The 17,460-nt window shown below is 39.7% G+C and overlaps 1 protein-coding gene across 1 annotated transcript in view; it reads left to right on the top strand.

Moving 5' to 3' along the window:
* Positions 1–17,460, top strand: part of GC (GC vitamin D binding protein) — a 211,483-nt gene that overhangs the window by 47,841 nt on the left and 146,182 nt on the right. The gene's annotated exons all lie outside the window — the stretch shown is intronic.

Genomic DNA, 17,460 nt, shown 5'->3' with positions numbered 1-17,460 from the left:
ATAAATAATTGCTGGATGCAAGAATTGAATATTCCTAGTTCAATATTCAGTGTATTTTGAGGGAAGGTTTGTTTATTTTTGATTGTTGAATTATAACCATCTTCAGGAGAAACACAGACAAGCCCAAGATTATAGAACACTTTTCCTCTGGCCATTCATGATATGTATTTATTGTATTTAAAGCAATTTATATTCCAGCAATCCGTAAATCTTGGATACTGCTAACTGTGGAGATTTTCATATAAAACTAGAGGCTTTTTATTTTCAGCAGGCTTTTTTTCAAATTTGTATCTTTATTTATTTCTTTTTCATATTCTGCTTTTCAGCACTTCTAAAACATGCAGACTACACTAAAAAAGCATTACAAAATACAATGCATAGAAATTAACCTAAACTCAGAAATTAAGGATTAAATATAAAACCCTCTGTTTTGTCTTCAAATGCATACTGTAAATAAACAGGCCCCTGAGCATCTCTTACTTTTTCTCTCCTATACTCTCGCAAGAGAATTCTAATCCTCCCTAACGGCCCTTCTTTCCTCTCCCCCCCGGCTTCTGCCAGATTGACTTGTACAAGACTTCATGCTTTCAGCTGCAATGCTCTGGGACAAGATACTTCTATCCCCACACTTTGAGCCATGTTACTTCCAAAACAAAAGCAAAGGCTTGCTGCTCAGCCAGGCCTTCCCCTAAAGTCACCAGCAGAGATTTTCAACCTTACCAAAACTTTTGAGCAATGGCTACAAATACAATTGAACTCATTCATCTACACCAGACACCGGCTTTATTTTTAATGCATCTCCATTCTTGCTATTGTTCAAGATTCTTAATCCTACAACACATACTACAAACTCCTAGAAGACAACTAACATTCTTCCTAAACCCTCATATAATTATTACACCTCAGTGACCCTACTACTACACACAATCCTCCTTTTCTAACTCTATCTCTACATCCGCCCTACCTTCTCGTAAACACAATCCTCCTTTTTTTACCCTATCTGTACAATTTCCTTACCTTTTGGTTCTTTGCTCTGGGAAGAAGCAAGTTTTGCATTGATACTGTAACTGTATAATTGATCCAATTGCTGATTACATTGCTGATTACCATACATTCAGGAAGTAGCTGAAAGCCCACTACTTCCAACTGGCTTTCTTTTCATTTTTTTGCCTACGCCCTGTGTCTAATTCTTACTGCTGCTTTTGTATGTTTTGCCAAACTCTCCTGTTTTTGCTGATTGCATTCTGTCTGCTGCTATCTTTTATTGCTTTTTGCTATATGTTATTGCCTTGTTTTGTGCTGATAAACTGCTGCTTATATTGGGTATTGCTTGCTTTTATTTTGATTACTGTAAACCACCCAGCATGGAACCCCCGATATGGACAGTATACAAGAGGCAGTTAGTAAAATAAATAAATAAACAAACAATCTTTGATCAAGGTTGCTGCAACTGTTTAAATTTGATTGTAATTTGCCTTGAGGCCATTCTTGGTAAAAGGTGGAATATCAAATGGTAATTAATTAATTAAGTTAGAGAATGTTGGGTATGATCTCAATTTTTCATATTACTAATGCTCTTCTTTATACTTGCATTGTGCCAAAGAGCGCTTCCTTCTACAGCTTATAGAGTGTAACATATGCTGGCAACAAATCAAGATGCAACTGGATGTACTTTTCACTCAAACCTATGGAATTTGATACAATTGAGACAATTTATGTCCCATTTTCTTGGTCTCTGATTGCATCTCTTGGTACTTGAGGATCTTCCCTCTCTCTATACAGTCTCTGCTATTTGTCAACTTCTCTAAAAGTTCTTTTCAAAGAATTCAAAAATGAAATTTCATACCTATTACAATTAATTTGTAACCTATCAATAAAATTCTCCAATATAACCCTGATATTTAAAAATAGCTCCAGGGATTATCCATGAAACTATAGACCAGTGAGCCTGACTTCAGTGCCAGGAAAAATCATGGAAACTGTTATAAAGAATAAAAGCACAGAACATTTAGATAGATATGGTTTAATGAGATACAGTCAGCATGGATTTACCCAAGAGAAGTCTTGCCTCACAAATGTCCTATATTTTTTTGACGGGGTGAATAAACATGTGGACAAAGGTAAACCTGTAGATGTGGTGCATTTGGATTTTCAGAAGGTATTTGACAAAGTCCTTCATGAGAGGTCTCTAGGAAAATTAAAAAGTCATGGGATAGGAGGTGATGTCCTTTTGTGGATTACAACTGGTAAAAAGATAGGAAACAGAGAGTAGAATTAAATAGTCTGTTTTCATAGTGGACAAAGGTAAACAGCAGAGTGCCATAGGGATCTGTACTTGGACCAGTGCTTTTTGATATATTTATAAATGACCTATAAAGGGGTACAATGAGTGAGGTGATCAAATTTGCGGATGACACCAAATTATGCAGAGTAGTTAAATCTCAAGCGGATTGTGATAAACTGCAGGAGGACTTGTGAGGCTGAAAGATTGGGCATCCAAATGGCAGATGAAATTGAATGAGGATAAGTGCAAGGTGATACATAAAGGGAAAAATAACCCTTGCACGATGTTAGGTCCATACTAGGATTTACCACCTAGGAAAGAGATCCAGGTTTCTTAGTGGATAATACATTGAAATCATCGGCTCATTGTGCTGTGGCAGTCAAAAATGCAAACAGAATGTTAGGAATTATTAGGAAGGGATTGGCAAATAAAAGAACGGATGTCATAATGCCTCTGTATCAGTCCATGGTGAGACAACACCTTGCATACTGTGTAAAATTCTGGTCGCTACATCTCAAAAAAGATATAGTTGCACTGGAGAAAGTACAGAGAAAGGCAACCAAAATGATAAAGGGCATGGAATGGCTTCCCTTTGAAGAAAGACTAAACAGACTGCTCAGCTTGGAGAAAAGATGACTGGGGATGGGGGGGGGATATGATAGAGGTCTACAAAATCATGAAAGGACTTGTTCAGGTAGATGTAAATTGATTAAATACTCTCTCAGACAATAGAAGGACTACAGGGTACTCCATGAAGTTATCAAGTAGCTCATTTAAAACAAATCATAGAAAATTATTTTTCACTTAATGCATAATTAAGCTCTAGAATTTATTATCAGAGGATGTGGTTATGGAAGTTATTGTAACTGGGTTTAAAAAAGGTTTGCATAAGTTCCTAGAGGAGAAGTCCATTAACTGCTATTAATCGATAAGGAATAGTAGCCTGGGATCTATTTAATGTTGGGGTACTTGCCAGGTTCTTATGGCCTGGATTGTCCACTGTTGGAAACAGGATGCTGGGCTTGATGGACCCTTGGTCTGACCCAGTATGGCATGTTCTTATGTTCTTATGTAAGTTATTATATTATTTCAAAGTGCAGCTGAAAAGTTTCTGGCAAATATATATTGGTTTCCTGATTAAAAGAAAGAATTTCCATTCAATCATAAAGTGAAATAATATGTAGAATGTTGCAAAACAAAAACAATTGACTTTTTATCCAAATCTAGTTGTATATTTCTGTGGAGGTGTAATGGATATCGCTGCAGAGGATGTAGTGTGTTCGCATGAGTATTCTCTTGCCATCCCTTCCACTAAAGGTCCTGTTTTTGAGACTCAATTTATAGAGCTCAGCAGAGGGGGTTATTCTTCTTTTTTTCTTGTTATGTTTATTAGTTTATAATAATTATACGACCAGTTTGAAAAGAAACAAATCCAAAATACAGAAAGACAACACTACAGAGAATAAAACAATATATCCCCACCCCTTAAGTTGGAGACTCAAATAAACAATTTAGGTTTCTATAGCCCACAAAAATGGTAGGAAACTAAAGGAAATCTGGAGAAATAATAAAGTAAAGCAAATGAAACAAATCAATAGGGATGTGAATCGTTTTTTGACGATTTATAATATCGTCCGATATATTTTAAATCGTCAAAAATCGTTAGGGCCACGATACAATAAAAATTCCCCCGATTTATCGTTAAAAAATCGTAAATCGGGGGAAGGGGGAGGGGAAGGGGGAGGGCGGGAAAACCGGCACTCTAAAACACCCTAAAACCCACCCCCGACCCTTTAAATTAAATCCCCCACCCTCCCGAACCCCCCCAAAATGCCTTAAATTACCTGGGGGTCCAGCGGGGGTCTGAAACGGTCTCCTGAAATCGAATCGTGTTGTCTTCAGCCGGCACCATTTTGCGCCGCCATTTTGCAAAATGGCGGCGCAAAATGGCGCCGGCCATAAACCAACACGATTCGACTGCAGGAGGTCGTTCTGGACCCCCGCTGGACTTTTGGCAAGTCTTGTGGGGGTCAGGAGGCCCCCCCAAGCTGGCCAAAAGTCCCTGGGGGTCCAGCGGGGGTCCGGGAGCAATCTCCTGCCGCGAATCGTTTTTCCGTACGGAGATCCGTACGGAAAAACGATTCGCGGCAGGAGATCGCTGCTGGACCCCCAGGGACTTTTGGCCAGCTTGGGGGGGCCTCCTGATCCCCACAAGACTTGCCAAAAGTCCAGCGGGGGTCCGGAACGACCTCCTGCAGTCGAATCGTGTTGGTCTATGGCCGGCGCCATTTTGCACCACCATTTTGCAAAATGGCGGCGCAAAATGGCGCCGGCTGAAGACAACACGATTTGATTTCAGGAGGCCGTTCCGGACCCCTGCTGAACCCCCAGGTAATTTAAGGCATTTTGGGGGGGTTCGGGAGGGTGGGGGATTTAATTTAAAGGGTCGGGGTGGGTTTTAGGGTGTTTTAGTGTGCCGGCTAACGATTTTAATGATTTTCACGATAGTTTAAACACCCAAACGGCAACAATACGATTCCCTCCCCCTCCCAGCCGAAATCGATCGTTAAGACGATCGAGGACACGATTCACATCTCTACAAATCAATCAAAGCATATAGATGATGTCATAATTCCATACAAAGAATTCTTCAGGATGTTCACAGCTTTGTGTTGTGGGTTCAGAGCTGGGTTTAGGGTGGTGGACACCACCTCCTTGGTGGCACAGGTTGCCAGGACATACTACAGTTAGATTGGGCAGTTTGCTGAGGCTGGAGCAAGGAATGATGTGCAGGCAGAGCTAAAGTTCAGGAACGGAGTGCAGGCTAGATTGGAGCTCAGGAACAGAGTGTAGGTTGGACTGAAACTGTGTGGAGGTAAGGGTGAACTGGAGCTGAGTGGAGATAAAAGTGAACTCAGGAACTCAAGGACAGACTGGAGCACGGGACTCAAACAGGACAAGACAAGGACAACATAGACCATGAAACATAAAACCCAAAGGCAGCATAGGCAAGAAAGCCCCGAGAGGCCAGATAGTCAGAGGCCTAGTAACAGGAAGAGACCTAGGGAGGCCTCAATGTTAGGCAAGGCCTGGTAAGGCCAGAGGCAAGGAAAGGCCTGGAGCAGGCTTCAAGGTAAGGGAGGTTCAGAAGGCCCACAGACCACAGGGCAAAGCTAAAGATAGAAGGCAAGGAAAGACCAAGGTGAAAAGGCCCAAAGCCCACAGGAGAAAGTAAGACAAGACTGGAATCAGAAGGCCTGAAGGCCACAAGGAATCACAAGAAATGGCCTGGGGAGGCCACAAAACAGAAGTGGCTAGAGCAAGGAGCCCAAGGGGACTTGATGCCAAAGCATTGAGGCAGAGGCTAGGCAGGGTTAAATAGGACTGGGGCCTGGGCTTGGTGCAGGCAGGCAAGAGGGGCATGGCCAGCCAGGGGAGTGAGCTCATGAGGTCTCCTGGTGGCGTAGAGGATGTAGGAATGGCAGAGGCAAGAAACCAGGGACATGTAGGAGAGTACAATTTGGAGATAGCTCATTGGAGTCCTCTGGTGAAGGGGAGGCTGCACAGCAACCAGAAACACAATACTTTGCACATGTTTTCCTTCCAACTCTTTATCCTTTTGATCAACTTTAGATTCAAGATAATATCAACCAAGTAAGCTAAATATACAAGAAACCAATTTATTATTTTGAAAGAGAAATTAAACTACAGTGTAATAATGATAATCTACATGTAACGGTGGCTTCGAATTCCTTACCAAACATTTTCCATCTGCTGGGAGATTTTTTCATTTTTAAATCCTCTCCAGGTGTTGGCCATTCTCCCTTATTTTGGGATTGGTCAAGCTCCTCCTTTATAAACTGAGTTGAGCATGTTCAATTGTATTTGGCTGCAGTTTTGGTTTGGAGTTTTTGATCCCAGTAGGCCCCACAGTCTGCAGAAATGGATAACATGAAGACCAAAAGAAGACCCTCACAGACCAGAAGAAGCTTTCCCTGCATGGAGAGAAATTAAGAGATCATTTTTTGGCCTTAGAGTTTTGGGCCTGTTATTTTGAGACCTGACCAGCTTTGAGACTGCCTGTCTATCTACCAGTCAAGTAGGTCTGAAGTGCTCAGAAGGAGGGTTATTGCGCTGAAGAGAAGTTATTGTTGGGGTTTTCCTATTTTTAGGAGAGAAATTGTTTTGGCCTTCACCTTCCTACCCCATCTTTTGAAGCATTGTTTTTTGCTTTCCAACCACTGGGGAAAGGACACTGATTCATTTTGGGAGATGGATAAGGAGACAGTAATACTGGAAGTGATTATTATTTTGTTCATGACAATTTGCATGGAAATTGTTTTAAAATTGAAGTAAACCTTTTTCTTTTGAACATCACTCTCAGTCTACTGCATGCTTTTTGTTACCTCCCAATTGAGAACTATTTGGAAGGAGATGACCTCAGTGAATACCCTCTGTGGATACTGAGAGTTGCAGGTGGGTGTGAGACACCCACCTGCAACTCTATGGTCCCCAGAGACTTAGATCCTGCTCCCCACCAGTGAAACTCTGGCTCCCAGGGTCGAATGTCTGTTAGCATATGCAAAAGATTAGAGATCCAGGACAGTGAAAAAGGCCCTGGGCATTGCTGTAACCCCTGGATTTGGGACTCTACAATCAAAAGGAGGATTATAGATAATACTTTCATAAGCAATATCATTTATAATATTAATTATTTTCTAATTCATGCACAAAAAATGAATTCCTTTCTTGGATCAGTAGTACAATAGCACACTCTACTGAGCATTCAAGTTAACATTTGAAAGCTCTAGAGCAGCATATTCTACCGGATCTGATTTTCAGGGTAACCATAATATGAAAATTCATCCATTTACTGTAAGCAATTATAATAAGCCATCAAACAGAGTGAGTTAAGAGAGGCAGAATAACACAGGATTATTCAGAAGCTAAAAGTTGTACATTACCTACTCAGACTCAGCACAGCACAATAGATAAAGATAGATTCATTGTGCTCTCATCTTACACCTACAGCTAAAATGAACATGTTAGATGGAATACATAACATGCATCCCTCCTTACACGGTCATTTTTCAAAACATGATGGGCCATTATCACCCTAACACACACAATAACAACCGCATCGCGTCGATAACATTTAAATGAGAAAAAGGGGAGGGGTTTGGGCGGGCTTTAAAATTTTGGGGCCCGGTTGGGCTGCGGGCGATAATATTTTACACATTATCGCCGGCAGTAGCACCAGAAATAGCTACATCTTTTGCAGGGGTGCTATAATGACAATAGTGTGCACCATGGCTGCAACCATGGTGGGCGAAAAAGCACCGCCACAATGCGGCAGGGTGCACACTATCACTCCCCCACTCCTTTTCTGGCCATGGCTCTTCATTCCGCTATATTTATAGCGGAATGAAAAATCTAAGCCTAAGTGATGGAATTGTTCATATTTCGGGGCAAATTCAAATACAATGTGTCCTTGTTATATGTTCTGCCAGGAGCTCAATGAGATTTAAAAGATTTGCTGATATGTACCTCTAATGATCATTCCACAGCTTCAGATGGTTCTGCATTTACTAGATTCAATGAAGGAATCATTGCAGGGAAAGAAACCAAAAGTTGCTCTGATATCATTTCTAGGACATTGTCATGTAGTTGATCAAACTTAAGGCTCCAGATTAATCCAGCAGGTGTTCTTGCAATATATTAAATAGTATGGTTATCTTGATGATAATACCTGCTACTCTCTATGGTCCAGAGTTATAGAGTACTGGATCCTCCTCATCAAACTTTCATTCTGATTCATAAGAATATTCACTGAATTTTTTCCTATTGTGGCATAACATTGTACAATTAAGAAGCAAGCAAGTTAGACTGGCCACTCTCTTCAGTGATCATCTTCTGTGAATCTTTGATTGTCCTTACCGTGCATTTGACTTGACTGTTTGATACAGGATGGAATGGTATAATGTTTGCATGTTGAAAAAGATTTTTTCTTCACAAATGTCTTGAGTTCCTAAGAAATGAAAGCAGCTCCATTAGCTGACACAATAGAGTTTCACATTTTGCAAATAGTGGTACACAGTGATGACTGCATTTGCAGAAGTCATTCATCACCAGAGCGTTTCTACTTTAAGAATTAGTCAACAACTATAAGTAACAATTGTCCCTGGAAAAGTAATTCAAAGTCAATGTGTAATCTCAAGTGTAGTGGGTCCCCCATTTTTTGTGCTTCATCCATAACTAGGGGTGCTACTGGTTGAGTTCAAGTCTGGACGGGGAGGAAGAATTATCTTCTGGGTGCGATCCTCCACTATCTCAGTGACAACTTCACACTCTAGGTCAAATATTTCCAGAAGATGAAAAATAAAAGCAGGGAAGCCAAAACCAAAACCTCAGGCAAAAACCAAGAGTCACAATGGGGTCCATCCATCCCCATTCAAACCCCAAATTAGGGTAAAACTCAAAGAAAAACTCTGGAGTCAGTAATGGGTATTCAAAATAAAAGATAGTCTTTACAATAACTTAAAGAGGAGGATCCAAGCCAGGATCACAAAAATATGAATTAGCATACATCCAATAATTACCAAAAAGCAGATTTTTTTTCTGTCCATTCTTCTTCTAATCACTTCCCTTCCTGCTCTTGCACCTTCATCCTGAGAAAAATATCCTCACCAGTGAGGGAGGTGTGGATAGCTAGAGTGTAACTCCAACAACCATCAAAAGTCCAGTGGAAGAAAATAGTCCCCAAGTCCAGAAAAATTATCAAAAAGGGATTCCAAACTCCCCAAACTTCTCTACAGTCCAACCTTCTTCAGTTGATTCTCTTACTTCTCTTTCTTTCAAAAATCTCTCTTGTTCTCTTATTTATTTATTTATTTATACAATTTAGATCCCATTGATGTACAAGTCATTTTGCTATTGTACTTGCTCAGACAAAGAAAAAACCCCTCTAACCCCAATCCTCGGGAGACAGAGGGAACCCTTCCCTTCAGACTAGTCTAATGAAAAAATCTTCAAAAAGTCAAAACACTTCTACTTAGCTGAGAATCTGGATGAATCTCTGAACTCCAATTCCTCTCTCCTATCCCGTCTCACCACCTTCTAGCCCACTGGGCATGCTCCCATGGTTTATAAAACCCTAGAATTGCATCTCCCCCAAACAGTTGGGGACAAAGCAAAATTGAGGAATCCCTCCTACTACCCCTAGCTTAGGAAAACTTCTGGGGAAAATATTAGTCATGGGCATAGCCCCTGTGACACAAGCATGAGTTCATCATGAATTCTCATAGGTATAATACATTTATTCCTGGCCACAGATCTAATTTCTAGCTATAGTTTTCATGTTTACGATGCCCGGATGTGTAACGTTCAGAACATCCAAGATGCATAGTTTTTTCTCAGGTGTTCACATGACTTCTCCACAAACATATATATTTGTTGTATGCTGCCAATTTTGCTGAAGAGATGCTAGAGGAGTTGGTTAATTTTTTAATTCTGATACTTGCAGTCTTTTGAGTTTTGCAAAGTAGCTGAAGACATGTTTAGCTTGATCCTTGTGGATTTAAGGCTCTGAAAATAATATTTCCCATTCTTCCTTGTTTCTGCCCTTCATGTAATATAGTCTGCTCTTTTTACCAAAGGATAATACAGGATTGCATATATTCATATTCTCAAGAGGTTTCCATAGATAAGCTGAAGTTTTGCAGTGACTTTTTTTTTTGGGGGGGGGAGGGGGCTTCAGATGATTTAACATAGAAACATAATGGCATATGGCCCATCCAGTCTGCCTATCCATCTAATTAATTTAGCATTATAATTCTCATCACTTCCTTAGAGTTCACATATATTTATCCCATGCTTCTTGAATTCAGATCTATTTTTGTCTCTACCACATCTATAGGGAAACTGTTCCACACATCCACCACCCGCTCTGTAAAGAAATATTTCCTAAAATTACTCCTGAGTCTACTCTCTTTCATCCTCATTGCATGACCCCTCATTCTAGAGCCTCCTTTCATTGAAAAAGGCTTACCTCCTGTGCATGGAAACCTTTGAGATATTTGAATGTATCATATCTCCCCTATCTTACCTTTTCTCTAGGGTATACATGTTTAGATCATTAAGTCTATCTGATATGCTTTAGAATGAAGACCACTGACCACTTTAGTAGCCACCCTCAAGACTGACTCCATCCTGTTTATATCTTTTTGAAGGTGTGGTCTCCAGAATTGTACAAAATCTTCCAAGTGAGGTCTCACCAGGGATCTATACAGAGGCAATATCACCTCCCTTTTTCTGCTGATCATTCCTCTCCCTTTGCAGCCAAGCATCTTTCTGGCTTTTACCATCACTTTATCCACCTGTTTGGCTACTTTAAGATCATCAGATACAATTACCCCAGATCCCGCTTTTCCTTTCTGCTTAGAAGAATTTCATATCCAATAATGTACCCTTCCTTTGGAATTTTGCATCCTAAATGCATTACTCTGCATTTTTCAGCATTAAATCATAGTTGCTAGACCTTAGACCATTCCTCAAGCTTCACTAGATTGCTCCTCATGTTTTCCACTCCTTCCTGGCTGTCCATCCTTTTACAGATTTTGGTATCATTGGCAAAAAGACAAACCTTTCCTGATAACCCTTCCATTATGTCACTCTCAAAAATGTTGATGAAATGGATAGGACATGAATCCCACCCAGCACACTAGATAATTGAGCAAAATGGAGGATGTAGCTAATGAAAATGCTGGAGATTTGGAGAACATTCTATAAATACAAGCCTGGGTGTCTGGATGTCTCCAAAAAGATATAGATAAACTAGAGGCAGTCCAGAGTAGGGATGTGAATCGTTTTTTTGACGATTTAAAAAAATCGTCAGATATTTTTTAAATCGTCAAAAATCGTTAGAGTCGCAATACAATAGAAATTCCCCCGATTTATCGTGAAAAATCATAAATCGGGGGAGGGGGAGGGGGCGGGGGAGGGTGGGAAAACCGGCACACCAAAACAACCCTAAAACCCACCCTGTCACTTTAAAACAAATCCCCCACCCTCCTGAACCCCCCAAAATGTTTTAAATTACCTGGTGGTCCAGTGGGGGGGTCCCGGCACGATCTCCCGCTCTCGGGCCATTGGCGCCATTTTAGCTACCACTAATATAAATGGCGCCGATGGCCCGATAAAAAAAAAACCCACCCGACCCTTTAAAATTACCCCTTAGCCTCCCCCACTCTCTCGACCCCCCCCCCCCCAAACTTTTTACACATACCTGGTGGTCCAGGGGGGCCGCAGGGAGCGATCTCCCGTTCCCACGCTATCAGCTGCTCTAAAAAAAATGGTGCCGATGGCCCTTTGCCCTTACCATGTGACAGGGCAAAGGTAGCGCCGGCGCCATTTTGAATATTGGCAATACGGCCCGCATGCAGGAGATTGCTCCCGAACCCCTGCTGGACCCCCAGGGACTTTTGGCCAGCTTGGGGGGGGCCTTCTCACCCCCACAAGACTTGCCAAAAGTCCAGCGGGGGTCCGGGAGCGACCTCCTGCACTCCGGCCGAATTGCCAGTTTTCAAAATGGCGCCGGCGCTACCTTTGCCCTCACTATGTCATAGGGGCATACGCATTAAAAACTAAAATGAATAAAAATGAATTCACATCCTTAAAATATACGGCTAATGTTTAAGGACGTTTCCTCCATGAACTTGCCTAAACATCTCTTAAACCCTGCTATGGTTGTCGCCTTGACCATGTCCTCTGCTAACAGATTCCACCAGCAGCTCTGATTAAGAAGTGTGAATCATTGTCAGACTCACCTTTCAAAGCTGTCTGTGATATATCATTTGCATGCATAAGTAAGCACACTTTGATTATGCTAGTATTTTATACACTGTGAGGCAAGATCCTCACAGTTTATAAAATCCCATGTATTTTTACCGCAAAGGTATGCACATATGTTGTAATATGTAGATATATTTTATGTGCTAAATAATTGTAACAATTCAAACATAATCCAGAATTAAATGCAGTCAGATATATTTTGAAGTATGCATGTACCCCATTCTACAAATACTTCATTGCATGTGTACTTGGAATCACCAGTTCGTTGATACCTTCACCAATTCACCTAGACTCTACAGCACTTCACCCAGAACCAATTCACCGAGACCTCTCAGTCAAAAACTGTAGCAAAAGACAAGTCCAATTTCAATTCTGCAAGTAATTAGCAGGTGTAAAAGTGTTTGAACAAATTCAGTGATGTATGCGTATGTATCTTTTACATAAAAGCAGCTTGTACATTACTTATGAACCTTTTTTTTTCCTTTTGAAATTTACTACATACATGATACCACAAGAACTCATGTACTCATAAGGTATATAAAATATATACCCATATATATGCTAATTACATATGTATATGCTATTTTTATGCACGCAACCTTCATGCAACTCTTTGAAAATTCACTTGTATATGAGGATATGAACACCATAAGCATCTCAGAGACATAGTTAAAGAAAGATATGACATTGTAATATCGGGATATAAATTATATTAGGGCATAAAATGGTGTAAGGATGACACTATATGTAAAAGATGGTATAGTGTCAAGCGGAATAAAAGTCCTGCAAGAAGCAAAATGTACTGTGCAATCCTTATGGATAGAAATTCCATCTGTGATGGGTAAAAGTACAGCACTGGGAGTATACTGGTCTCCACCTTGCCAAGATGAAGAAACAGATGGTGAAATGCTAGCAGAGATTAGAAAAACAAATAAAATCGGCAAGCACAGTAATAATGGGAGGCTTCAATTACTCCCGTATTGATTGAGTCATGTTAGATAAGTTAATTTTCTAGATGCCATAAATGACTGCTTCATGGAGCAGGTGGTCCTAGAGCAAACAAAAAGCGGAGCTGCTTTAGATCTTGTCCTCAGTGGAATGCAGGACCTAGTGAAAGGAATAACTATGGTGGGGATCGCTTAAAAATAGTGATCATGGTGCAATCAGATTTAACATAATCATTGGAAGGAGGACAATAAATATTATAAAATGCTTGCAGTAGCATGTAACTGTAAAATGGGAGACTATGTTAAAATGTAGAAATTAATTAGAAAGAAACTAAAAGGGGGTTAAGGGTCCCTGATCTTTTCTGGTACTATATTGCTTCCTAACTTCGAGCTATTGTGGATTAGCTTAAGTACAGAGATAAAAAGCAATAGGCCCAGGTGGAACAATGTTTGTTAAGTGCTGAGCTTTGGCAACCCAAACCAACCTGGCATCTTTTTTTACACATCACTCCAAGCAAAGATAATACTTTATGCATTTGGAGGCAATGGCGTCATGGACTGGTCAATCCTAGAGAATACTTTTTCTCAACAGAATTATTTCATAATATAAACTTTACTCCATGTATATCCGTGGCTCTTTTAAAGTGAGGAAAGAATGTGGAATTACTCATGGGGAACACTTTTTTGCTATTGGGGAATGTATTATCTTTTGATTCCTAAATAAAAAAGTATAATCACCCTATGGGAGAATATTTAGCGTAGTTGCAAATTACTCATTTTTTTTAAGATCCAACAAGGTATCCCTACATTTACCCTTAAGTAAATCATTGTTAGAGTGTTTGTACCAAAATGCTGATAGAGTAAAGGGTGTAATCTCTAAATTATATGCATCTCTGAAAACTGCTCTTGTTGAAAGAGAATTGGACAAGATATTATCAGAGGAGGAATGGAATCTATCTTTCCTTCACACTAGTAAATCCTCTATCTCTGTCTTACTTTTAGAGAACAGTTATAAAATATTATTCAGGTGGTGTCTCACTCCAAAAAGGCTTCCTAAGATATATCCCCAGGTGGATGACAAGTGCTAGAAGGATGTCTTCAGGTGGGCACATTTTTCCAAATTTGGTGGAAGTGTGAGGTGATTGAGGAACTTTGGAAAGAAATAGCCTTGCTAATTTCAGATATAGTGAGGAAGAAGGTGACTTTGATTCTGAGCTCTGTGTTGTTGAATATACCCATTGAACACCAGCATAAAACTACCCAGAGGTTAGTAGTGCAACAAATTTTATTGGCAGCACGATGTGAGATTGCTTTCTACTGGAAGAAACCTAGGGCCCCCACCCATCTCGGCTATGGTGCAATATGTGGACTGCATATTCAAGTTGAATAATTTAATGGCTATAAAGAGGCAGTGACTGTATACATACATTTGAAATTATTTGGAAGACATATATGCGCTGGAACACGTGTCCAAATAATTATTTTCACTAATTATTCATTTCAAGGCATGAATTACACTTATAGATGAGTAGATTGGGAATGGTTATTAGAACGTGCCTACTCTACAATACCTATTAGTAGATTTAGAGTGTGATTGAGTTACAATATAGAATTACTTTCTTTCATTTGCTTTGGTGATATATGTTTTATAGTACTATGTATTTGGTATGATTTTTTTATTACTACAAATTGTTAATGACCAGTAAATATGTAGGCTTATTGGTTTACTTTTACTGTAAATTTGTGCCAGCAGCGAAACTTCATTTTCTATTATTCTTTTATTTGTCTTGCTTATTGTATGATTTGATTTTATTTGACGCAAAGTGTTTGGCATCAATGCAACTCTTTGGGAGGGAGGGTTGGAGTTTTGAGGTTATCAGGGTTATCAGGGTTATTATGGTAAGGAAAATGACTTTTCTGTTAGGTTTCCATTTATTCCATTTTATTCAAAACTGATTATTGTAAAACAAGCTATCTGTAACTCATGCTCTACTTTAGTGTTTATGATTAATATTACAGTGTTTGCAATTTAAATTTTTGATTGAAAATAAAAGAGAGAAACTAAAAGGAGCAATAGCCAAGGTTAAAAGTTTGCCTGAGGCTTACACATTGTTTAAAATACCATCTTGGAAGCACAGATAAAATGTATTTCATGCATTAAAAAAAGTTGAAGGAAGACTAAATGGCTTCCAGCTTGATTTAATGGTGAGGTGGAAGAGGCAGATAAAGCCAAAAGGACATCGTTCAAAAACATTGAAAGCTACTCTTTGTCAGCCCTTCCTCATGACTTCTACTCCAGAGCAGGAGTCTTTGGGCATGGAAGGAGATTCCTCAGTGACTTTTCAACTCATTGTTCACTTGAGGCCAGAGAAGGACTGAGCCTGGCGCTCCCAGATGATGTCAGAGGTGTGCAACTGACAGGAAGCTCCAGCAATGCAAAGTGTTCAGCAGCAGAACAATGTGTAGGGCAGCCAGAGTGGCTGGAACCATCAGTCACAAGAGGTACTGATGACTGTTGCAGGGGATATAGGAGCTGGCATTCTGGGACTTTGGAGACTGTATTGGAGAAATTGACATGTCCTTCAGGGATGGAGTAGAGACATTCTGAAAGCAAGACTGCTTTTCTTATGCCTGGGCTTCAGTAAGTATTGGTGAGACCTAAGCAATTAAGACATTGTGGGAAAGCCTTCATCTGGCCAAATCCAGGGAGTTTCTGCAAGTATTGTTGAGTCATTGCAGCCATTGCTTTTGACACCATTAATCACCACATTATGATATCTCATTTAACCAAAATTAGGATGGGAGGTAAAGTCTTAGCTTGATTTACATCTTATCTGACTGATCAGTTTCAAGAGGTCAGGATGGTTAATGAGAACCTCCACATGGTAAAAAAAATTGTCACTGGTGTCCCTCACAGCTCCACATTATTTGCAGTCCTTTTCAATATTTACCTAGCTCCGATGTGTAAATTACTTGTGAGTAATGTATGAGCTTTATGCAGATTATATATGATTTTTTATTGCTGCTACTTCATCTTGGCCTATGACCTTTAAGTTTTTATTGCTTTGCATTGCCACCATCAGGCAATGGCTCTACCATAATAAATTAGTTCTGAATATAGATAAGATCAAACTAATTGAATTATACAGATTTCTTTCCACTGGTGCTCCCTCACATTTTTCACATGAGGGTCAGCTACTTCCTATAAAAACACAAGTAAGGAATTTGGGAGTTACTTTAGATTCTGATCTCTCTGTGTACCTTCTCAGGAGACAGGGAAATATATATAGTGCCTGCATGTAATCTACTTTGAAGTGCTTGAAAAGCAGAATATAGATCAATCAAATAAATAAATAAATACAATTAATAATGTTAACAGACTAAAACCTCTGTTAAATTCCAATGATATTCATACTGTAATACAGGCACTGATTTTTCCTACAGCCAGTTACTGTAATTGTCTCTTCCTAAGAATTCTGACCAATGTGTTGAGAGGATTGAAGTTGGTGCAAAACTTGGCAGTGCATATTTGACCAGGACAGCTATTCACGAACATATTTCTCCTGTGCTTCTTGCTCTGCATTGGCTGTCTATATATTGGCATGTTAAATTTTAAATAGAAGAAGCAACCAATCTATTTTTTAATCAATTTAAAAAAAAACAAAACTTTACATTTAAATATTTAAGGCACAGCATCAGATAAACAGTGCTCAAAATTTCAATAACCTGTCTCTTTTCGTGCAATGGGCTGTAGACAGTGTCAGATAATGCACCCTTAGAATCATTCATCTGCTGGTCTGATATGTCCTTACACCACTTCCAAGCCCAAAAAACATAACTGCTTAGCTTTGTTGTTTCTTCAAAGTGCTAAAGGCCAGACCAGAAAAATATATCCAGCACATCTCACTGCCCGCCATCATCGATGCTGCATTCTTCATTTAAAATACCCGACACAGGCCCATGTTTCGGTGACAATCTTTGCCTGTCTCAGGGGTCACCCATATCTAAAAATATATAAAACTCCACATTAGACAAGCCAACCCCTCATGTCCCCAATCCTAAAACTGTAACCCACTCATACCTTACAACGTTTACAGTGTCTTACAACTCAACATTCACCCAACCAAAAAGAATGATTTTAAATATCTCACAACCAGTCCACAAACATGCCTCCACACATTACCCCTTACTAACTAAAAACCCCTATAAACAACCTCACCAACCAACCACAGCTCAGTAATTGAATATATACATTAAAAAAAATGTCACATTGCCTATTAACAAGAAAAGCAATCTATTTATTTAACCCCGACGGCTCCACCGTATTAAGTTATAAATCCAACGCTGCTCCTTACAGATAAGTACTATGCCCAGATTGAC

Source organism: Rhinatrema bivittatum, chromosome 1 (assembly GCF_901001135.1).
Source record: "Rhinatrema bivittatum chromosome 1, aRhiBiv1.1, whole genome shotgun sequence".
Taxonomy (NCBI): domain Eukaryota; kingdom Metazoa; phylum Chordata; class Amphibia; order Gymnophiona; family Rhinatrematidae; genus Rhinatrema; species Rhinatrema bivittatum.
This window is presented reverse-complemented; position numbering and strand designations above follow the sequence as displayed.